General features: G+C 35.7%; 1 long non-coding RNA gene across 3 annotated transcripts; it reads right to left on the bottom strand.

Moving 5' to 3' along the window:
- Positions 1–682: 682 nt before the first annotated feature.
- LOC311096832 lies at positions 683–8,593 on the bottom strand. 3 transcript variants are annotated; one of them, XR_014609131.1, is made up of 6 exons: positions 8,441–8,559; positions 8,235–8,342; positions 6,431–6,579; positions 4,481–4,561; positions 3,912–4,023; positions 683–3,604 (listed from the first exon to the last, which is right to left on the bottom strand). It is a non-coding gene; the product is annotated as an uncharacterized lncRNA (long non-coding RNA). The 3 variants fall into 3 exon arrangements; XR_014609132.1 differs by lacking the exon at positions 8,235–8,342 and having other exon boundaries at positions 8,441–8,556; XR_014609130.1 differs by lacking the exons at positions 6,431–6,579; positions 8,235–8,342 and having other exon boundaries at positions 8,441–8,593.
- Positions 8,594–9,654: the final 1,061 nt, after the last annotated feature.

The following is a 9,654-nucleotide window of genomic DNA, read 5'->3' as shown; positions in this document are numbered from 1 at the left end:
GGAGGAGTATAACAACCTGAACAAGATATCAAAATTATAAGTATCTAAGGCAAAAGACAAAGCGTACAAACAAGTTTATAGAGATATCGAGGAGAACGGGCCGAAGAAGATCTAGAAACTGGCAAAGACTAGACAGAGGATATCGATCGGCTAAACTTCGTTAAGGACAAGGAGGGAAAGATCATGTGTGATAGGAGTAAATAAAACTGTGCAAATGGATAGTCAAAGTGTTATCCCACACACACACACACACACTAACAGACCCCTTAAACCTACCTGTGGAAGACATGTCATCTTTAAGATGTGTGTGATCATCATCTGACAGTAAAAGAGCACACACACCTTATTCTAATATGGGATTGTATTGGACTGGTAAAGAGTGTTGGTCGTGACAGGAGAGCCTCCACTGAAGGAGACAATATGATGAACACCAAGTCTAAGAATGTTCCAGGTCTGGTTGAAACACCATCATTGGTCTATAGAAACATTCTGGGAGTCAAGACTATAGAGGAGGAATGATGTCCTCCCTTCCCTTCACCGTCACTCTATAATCACTCTGTGCGCAACAATAATCATTGCTTGTCAATAAACATTGCTTAGTCTACCTTCTGTGATTGTATTTTTTTTTTTTTTTTTTTGTGCAGAACATACAGAGATGACATTTATGACATACAACTTTGCATACAATATACAAAATTTATTAACAATATGTTCAATGTCATCAGAATACAAATGAGGTAAGAAGAGTTAACAATGAGCTGAAAAATATGATAGATAAAAAGAACGAGGACAATATATTAATCTATACATCAGTTACACTGGACAATTTTTGAAAAAAGTTTCATAAGAAATGTTAATGCAGGGTCCAAAGATGAGAAGGCAAGTTTTAAAGTTGAGACACTCACACACGGATAATGCATATTTTATAAAAATATTAAAAGGAATGGAACTGAAAATATCAGTGCTCGCTCCTCTATAAGCGCAACATGTTTAATGGATTTTTTTGTTTGATTTTTGTTGCAAAAAGGTAATGAAGTTTCAACTGTAATAGTTTACATATTCAAAACGATGAATAGTTTATTGGCGTTGGGTGACTACAGTAATCTACAGCAGTGTTGACAACAGTGGCTGAAATTAACCTCTACAAACACATCTGTCCTAATAGAGTGTATATCAGCTCTATAAGCTATAGCCAGTGCCTCCACAGTCCCGTCAGTAATGCTCAAGGTCCCATTATCAACACCAAAATACTCGTGTTCCTGTTTCCTGAATACAGGACAGTCTCTGACTCGATAAAGACACAACAATATTACAAATAACTCCTTTTCTGATTTCCATGCAACCTCTGGTTAATATTTGTATAAACTTAGTACTCTTCTAATCTACTTTGTGCACTTTAAAACAAGTCTTTTTAGGGATAGTTCACTCAAAACTGTCCACTGACTTCTAATGTATGGACAAAAAATATTGTCTTTTATGTTCTAGAGGAAGAAAGGAAATTATCCAGCTTTTGATCGACATGAGGGCATATGTACATTGTCAATTTTCATTTCTGAGTGAACCATCTTTTTAATACATTTACATTTAATCATTTAGCAGACTTACAAATGAGGAGAACAATAGAAGTTATAACAATATTCAAGAGCTGTGAATAATAGTGTGAATAGTAGTTATTTGGTAAAAGAGTATAATGTACATGCATTAGAAACACAAGCAAGACTATGACATTAAACTACTTGATGTTGTTGATCTGCCAGTCTATCGGGGGAATTAATGAGAATAAACTGCTTTATACAACCCTCCTCTCCATCGTATGACACAGATCGTCAGCAGAAGCATCAACGGCACATCAATACATCTTTAATAAAACTCTGTTTACCGTATGTGTTTAATGGACCGCAAACAGAGCAATTGAGTTTTGAGTTTTATGAGTCAAGAGTTATCTCTAATAAACCTAAATATCACAGAAAGGAAGGGTGTGTGCAGTGAGAATGACATTAGGCGCGTTTCCATCACAGATTTGAGCAAAACTTTAGCGATTTTTAAAAATGCCGACAAAAAACTATTGCGAAATGACGGCGTTTTCATTAACCGATGCCATGCGACTAAAACTTCATTTTTCCACTCGCGATAAGTAAAATCTCTCCAAAAACCATGGCAATGGACGTTGGTAGGATTATGTACTATATCCCGGCCACTGCACTGGCCATTATTATTAATCGCAGGAGATGTGTGTGTGTTTTCAAAGCATTAATGGTTAGGAACGGCCCTTATTATACGTGTGAGCAGCTCATATGAGGAGTTTCTGGGTGTTTCTCCCTCAGATCTGCTTCGAGGTCTTGATCGTGGCAGTTTGAGGTTTAGAACCAATATTCCTGTAATTATTTTGTCTTATATGAAATTCATAAAGAGCTCAGTCTCGTCTTCAGTCCAAACACACCTCGTCATCTACGTCAGCTGACCTGTAAATGCGCAAAAACTGTTATTGAAGTTTTGAGAAATATTTCTTTTTCGAATTGCCTGAAAAAACTCCTCATGCGAGCGGAGAAAATTTTTTGCGATAAATGGGAGTGTTTTGTTGACATGTTTCCATTGGGCGTATTTTCAATTCGTAATTGCAATTTGAAGGGTAATGGAAACGCGGCTATTGACTTCATTTATTGAGTGCAGATGTTTAAACTGAACAGCAGGCGGTCTGTGAATGAGACGCGGGCTTTTGCATTGAAACACAGCAGGCAAACTCTGCTCTACTGTCTCGAGAGTGTTCGTCCCAGCTGTGTGTCGAACACTGATCTGTGTCAGTTCTACAACAGCAATTCATTAACCCTCCAACATCAGGCCTCAAGAACACGTACAATACACAGTCAGCCAGTGATTTCAGAAACATGAGACAAAAAAAAACACCTACACTGTTGTGAGCTCCTAAAATATCATCTATAACGATCATGATTAGACTGGGGAGAATGAGAAAAGTGTAAGTCAGAAGCACCACGGACAAACTTCACAGAATTTTTTTGCGCTTTAGAGGAGTAAGCGATATTGCGCGTGAAAGACCGCGACAAGTGCCAACAAAACACAGAATGATTATCGGGTAGGGGATTAAAAAGATGATCGCCATGGTCAGATCGCTAAAGTCTATGACTGTTAAGATCAGAGGAACAAGCCAGATGATCACAGAAACGCCACAGCAGACTTTTAGTGAATGAGATCTGTACCAGATAGGAGGAGAAACCAGAAGATATCGTTCAAAAGCAACACATGCCATAAAATACAGACCCACAATCAAACTATGCAAATATACTTCACCCCCCTGCCCTGTGAATATTATTTTTAATATACAAATGATCTGAATGAGATCTGAAAGAATCAAATTAAAAACAAACACTGGAGTGGAGCGATCAGATTTGATAAGACCACACAACGCTAACAGAGTTAAGATCGTGACTAGAATCTCAGTGCCTGAAAAGATCATGATAAATATTATTGTTGAACAGTTATGTTCCATGACAATCTCTTCAATCTGATGGGTCCATTCATCTTCATAATTTACTCCACTTGATCCGTCGATGCTGGCCATTGTTTCATGAAATCTTGACAGGCAACACTAAATAACAAACCAGTCATTAGTTTTAAAAAATGCATTTACTATTTACTAATTTATTAAAAACATGCCATAACTTTTCTGTGTGACTGTTGAAATAAAGTTTCCTCAGTTTGTTTTAGAGGAGATGTGTGTAATGTTAGAAAGCTTGAAATACGTGAAATGTGAGATTAAAGTTTGGAAATCCTCCATTTGAACAATATCACAGAAGCAAGAATATTCTGAATGCTGTTGTTCTGAATATTCAGTCCAGCACAGCTGCAAGTGTACAATGGTTTATTAAACTAGGAGTAAATCTTGAAGAACTTACGTTACTGACAGGAGTGTGTGTTTCGTCTGCAGGTCAAAGCAGAAGTTTGAGTAGCAACACACAGATGACAGATGTTTCACAAGTTTCCACTGCTCTTCATTCACTGCACACACTGTAAAAACACACATCTTAAAGCTTTTGGATATAATGTAGGAAATGCCTGATATTACAGACAAACTATTTGATCCAACATGTCAAACTGTAATTACCTTAAAGACTCAATTAACTAACAATGGTAGTTTGAAAAACCAGTCTAACTTTCACAAATGTTTCGGCTCAACTACGACGACTGAATCTGAAAACGCTTTATATCTGATGCTTTCATTTTTAAAGTTCACTCAGCGTTTATTCATATCTTCAGTAGAATCAGAAACCCATGAATGATCGCGAGAGAAAGTGGTTCCGACAGGACCTTAAAGAAAACTTCCAAACCAATTCCATCTACATTTTCTTCTACACATAATCAAGCACACTAGAGAGTCAACAAGCTGAACAACATGTGCTAACGTTTGACTAAAGGCTGAAACACAACGACACAATAAATCCCACACGAGACGACATGATCTTACCGGGAATCAGACTGAAGACGCTGCTCATCAGGAGATGATGGTGTTTATGAGCTGCTCACATTCTTTTATAGCCTGAATTAACTCCAGAAACACCAAACACAGATGCATTAAACATCATTTACAGTTAATGAACATGCAACCGCATCAACAATCATCCAAACTCCACAATATAAAACAATTTAAAGCCACAAGTGTTATAGAAATGAAAATGTGAATAGCCAGAAATACAGTGATATAATACTCAGATTTTGTCATACTGTAAAATTATCAAATTATGATTAAGCAGTAAGGGCTAAATAAAAATGTCATGAGGTTGAAGGACAGGGTAAGGTGACAAGACAACGCAAGCACACATCCCAAACAAATGGCCATGTGCTTACACATAAAACATGAGTGTCATGATCCTGCCTCAAGACAAGAGAAGATCTGGGACACAAAGGCAGAATCATGACAAAAAACATCAGTAAAGACAAAATATTTTAACAACTTTTACTACTGAAAACAAAATCACTACATGTTTATTTGCAGTTTCCAGACACTGATGTTTGTGAATCACCGCATGCATCCGTCAGTAAACGTTGAGTTAGTTTGATTCTGCACTGCGCTTTAATAATGTTCCACTAATGCGTGTGATGTAGTGATACATGTAAAGTATACTAACTGTATCCAAACGAGAAATGGGCATTTCTGTTAAATATTTACAAAAAATGCGTTCCAAATGTTAAATTAAATATTGATGAAAAGCTAATTCATGTTCAAATATTGTGAACACTAGACTTTTCCACAGTACAGTACACATGAGGAACAATCAAACAGCATCTCAGCTTATGGTGAATAATGACAGTAATGACACTTTCATTAACATGTTGATAGTGAACACAAAAGTGATGTTATGTATATATTTCACATATGATGAAATATGATTATATAATAGCTAAAATGATCAACAATACAGTTTTTGTGCATTCTTTAACCTTTAAGTCATGAAGGATGTAACTTGAAGCACTTCTACTGAGTATCATAATTGATTTGGATTCTTCCATTAGAAAACTCTTCCCTATTGAGTGGATGTGAGTGATTTTTTCCTCAATTTTCAAAAGCTTGTCATCAAGAGATCCAGTATGATTGCACATTTCCTCATTTCCCATCAGCATTAATTCATTATGAATGTAATGAATGAATAACACTAATGTTAACTGTTTCCTACTGAAAGTATCTGCACAATATACTGTACTATCTGTGAGTTGAATATGCTTATGTGGACTTAAATCCCGACTAGCATGAATTTAGATTTTGAAACAGATTTTGGTGAACAAAAGCGAGGTGACGGCAGCACTCGGGTCGCAGAAGTCTCTTCTCCAACTGAAAATCACACGCCTGTCCTCAGTTATCATGCCAATTAAGGACATGAATGTGTAACAAATTAGCTCAGGGGGAAATATTAATAATAGCCTATGCCGTGTATTTTCAGAAGTGCTGGGTACAGAGACGCATTCATTTTTTCTCTTTCGCACAGGTCATGTTTTGAAAGATGATAAAGATAAAAATGTATACAAAAATGTGATGTCCGACTCGTTTTATTAAGAAGAAAGCCTCAAGTTTTCAAAAAGCATTAGACATATGACCCACTATTCTGCTTCATAAGTACCATGTTGACAATATGACATGACGTGTTTTAATGTATCTAAATGTAGCAGAGCGGGCGTGGGTTGACTCAAATTGATATAATTTCCGACTACGCCACCTGGGGAATTTCACCCCAAGAATTTAACACAACCTCTTAACACTGGCACACACAGGTTCTAATCACTGTTGGAATCAGAGACATAGGTACTGAAAAAGATTTTATTAATTATTAAAAGTCATAATGGTTATAAAAAGCATTGACCAGCAATCACTCTCATCTATTTGTTTACTTCTATCGTTGGCAGCAGAGGAACCTGGGCTTACCCACAGGGGCAGTCTCAAGATATCACCCTTTCGAAAATTACTCTATTCACAGTGCACACACTCAACGACTCATGTCAGAGAAGACCACGACACACAGTGAGGACGTCACCACCTAAATGGTCACTCGTCTGCCCCCGGGTGCCCAGGCCCTGCCAACAAACAAAAGAAAAAAATACATTATCAAGCAGTGATATGCAAAAAGAACAAAATTATATAACCATAAGTCCATTAGACTTCTACTAATAGACTATGGGCACTTTTATGTACTTTGGTCATATTTTTAAAAAATACATATAATTTTGGACAAAGTCCTCTTTCTTTTTCAAACTAACAAAAAAACCTCTTTAAAAACTTTTAAAACCGTGATAGGTGTCAAAATCACTGTTTTATCCCTGTCGCACACCCAGACAACTTCAACAATGAAAATACAGTTTAAAAGTATGACTTATCTGGTAACTATTAATATACCTAAATTAAGCACTAGTAAAATAATTAAAATACATTATAGTATTTAATGTGAGACCACCATCAATATTACTTTTTATACAAAATATAGCTGTCGCACAGTATTGGTGTCATTTCCACCACAACACTGTAATGTCCCTATAAAAAGTTTGAGTGAAAGATTGTTTTGGTGGTTTCTATGGAAATGTTCAGAGACATCAGAGCACATGTTGGACATGGAGTCAAATTTTAATTTTCATCAAGAACAAAATAAGAAAAATCAAGGTAAATATTGCTTGATCAGTTAATATATTTATTCTACGTCATTTCCAAAAATGCTGTACCTTCAAGGGTGTTTTTAAAAAGTTAAAAATTTTAAGTTAAATAAGAGTATTTTGCATACATGAAATGCTAAGTATTAATTCAAAGCTAATCAGTGAAGCTATCTTCCATTTTTTCACAAGAAACTACAGAAATGTCATTTCCACCACACTGCCCTCTGTGGTGGAAATGACATTTGTGATTACAAAGTACAATTGATATGGATTGCAAGAGTAGATTGACTTTGTGAATTGAGTTTACTGAGTGTGATGAGTTTAAGAGTTTTTCAAATAAATATTTCTCTAAATATTACTGTTTCTCTTCATTAATTCATTGTCATTTCCACCACCCTGTAATTTCCATCACCACACACATTTTTTTAAAACATTTAAAAAGTTCTCATCACACATTAAAAATGTATCCACAATTTAAGAGATCATGCTCTACTTAATATAAAAATTCAAGGTATTTATTTTCTAATAAGCTCTTGCCCAAACCAATATTAAATTTCAGAGTGTGAAGTTCATCATTTGGTCCTTAGGGCAGTTAATTTATCTCATTGACAAACGTATAATTATTGTACACTGTGGAAAAACTGATAAAACTAGTTACAAAAATGATCTTAGACAATTCTTCTAAGTTTTTTCCGTTTCGTTTTTAAATAACAGCTGTAGAGATGTGGTGGAAATGACATTTGTTCATTCCAGGTCGGAATTTTTTTTTAAATATTAACAATTTAATCTCTTGTAATCTATCATACAGACCTTAAAACTAGACAAATTATTTAAATTTATGAGACTGTGTTATGTGACTTTTGAACAAGTTTTTTTTTTTATTCAACTTCACAAGCCTAAAAGTGCCCCTAGTTAAAGAAACGCCCTGAAACAGAACAGCAGCCGATGAGGAGCAGAGCAAACAGCACTTAATGATGAAGCAACGGGCAGATCATTCTCATGCAGGACGCGTGCCTACACAAAACAAAAAGGTGTTACACAGCGATTCCCTCTCCCTTGGCTTCACGCTCGAGCAGTATACTCACAACAAAACATGCTGTCCCGGGATTACTATCCCCAGCCAAACTATGCGGTGGATGGAGCCAGATGTCTCCGACAAAGCTCGTTGGCAGAAAGCGCAGATAGATCTTACACTGCGTTTAGCATACAGATTAGTCAGATTACCCGCTCAGCCAAAGCAATCCATAGAAACTTAATTTACAAAACACCATCGCATACAAATTTCCCTTACCTGTCTCAAATGTCCACATTCAACTCTCCAGAAAGCACAAAGACCGGCAATCAGCACCGACAGTGTGTAAGCAGCTTCAGCGATCTTTTACGAGCAACACCCACCCAGGCAACGCCTTCTTATACTTCTTCTTGTTGAATTTTTATTGGCAACAAAATGGTGTATTTCCGCCACCAACTGGTATGGAGTGTGGACCAAGACGACCCCCCCCCCTCCCCCCCCCCCTTTTTTTTTTTTTTTTTTTTTTTTTTTTATTATTATTTTTTTAATACTCTCTCACAAATTAGATTTCTCAAGAAACTGAAGAATAAAAATATAACACTCATTTCTCGAGTTATTTTGCAGAATATAGGGCCTACTTTGGTATAAATTGCATTTTTATTTTTTTTCAATTATGAATTAACAACCTTCTTTCATTCTCATATTTCTGACAATGCATTAAAACATGTTCTACTGTTTCCTCTTGCCCACAATAATCACATCTTTCCGTATCATGTTTACCCATTTTATAAAGTGTAGCCTACTATTTAATCTTGTGTGTCCCACTGTAAAATGTAATTAGTTGACCTTACTTAAAAAAAGTATGCAAACTCGTTGCCTCAAAAAAATTAAGCAAAGTAAGCTTAAGATTAGTGAGTTAGAAAAGCTTGTTTATTTTAAGTGCAGTACTAAATCAAGTAGTACCACTAGCACGTTTTTTTATGTTCATGTAACTTAATAGCCATGATTAGTGTTAACTTAGTTTTTTCATTTTGTGTGGATTGCTTGATATAAATTTAACCCTACTTAGAATTACTAAATACCTACAACTTAACACTTTTAGTTCTGCTCACTCATTTTTCAAGTTCACTTAAATTAAAGAAATGAATTTCTGAGTTAGGTTAGATTTATTTTATTAATTATAGCACTGTCTTTGTACAGCATAATATTTATAATTTCTTAAAAGTTTTCATTATACAAAAAATATATGTATTTTTTTGTTTAATTTAGTCTTTAGACACATTGACATCAAGAATCAGCCTGTGAATCTCAACAATGGTGACAATTATAAAGCATGTTGCAGTGCATTCTGGGTACAACCAATCAAAACTCATTCATAGCTCCCATCATGCATTGCTGCATGAATAAATAATGAGCTTATGATCAGGGGTGATCTGTCTGTCACCATTGTTGAGATTTATAGACTAATTCTTGATGTCTGTGTGTGCCTACAT

This window comes from Abramis brama (assembly GCF_963993115.1).
Source record: "Abramis brama genome assembly, chromosome: 15".
NCBI lineage: Eukaryota > Metazoa > Chordata > Actinopteri > Cypriniformes > Leuciscidae > Abramis > Abramis brama.
The sequence above is the reverse complement of the archived record's forward strand: the minus strand, read 5'-3'. Positions and strand labels throughout refer to the sequence as shown.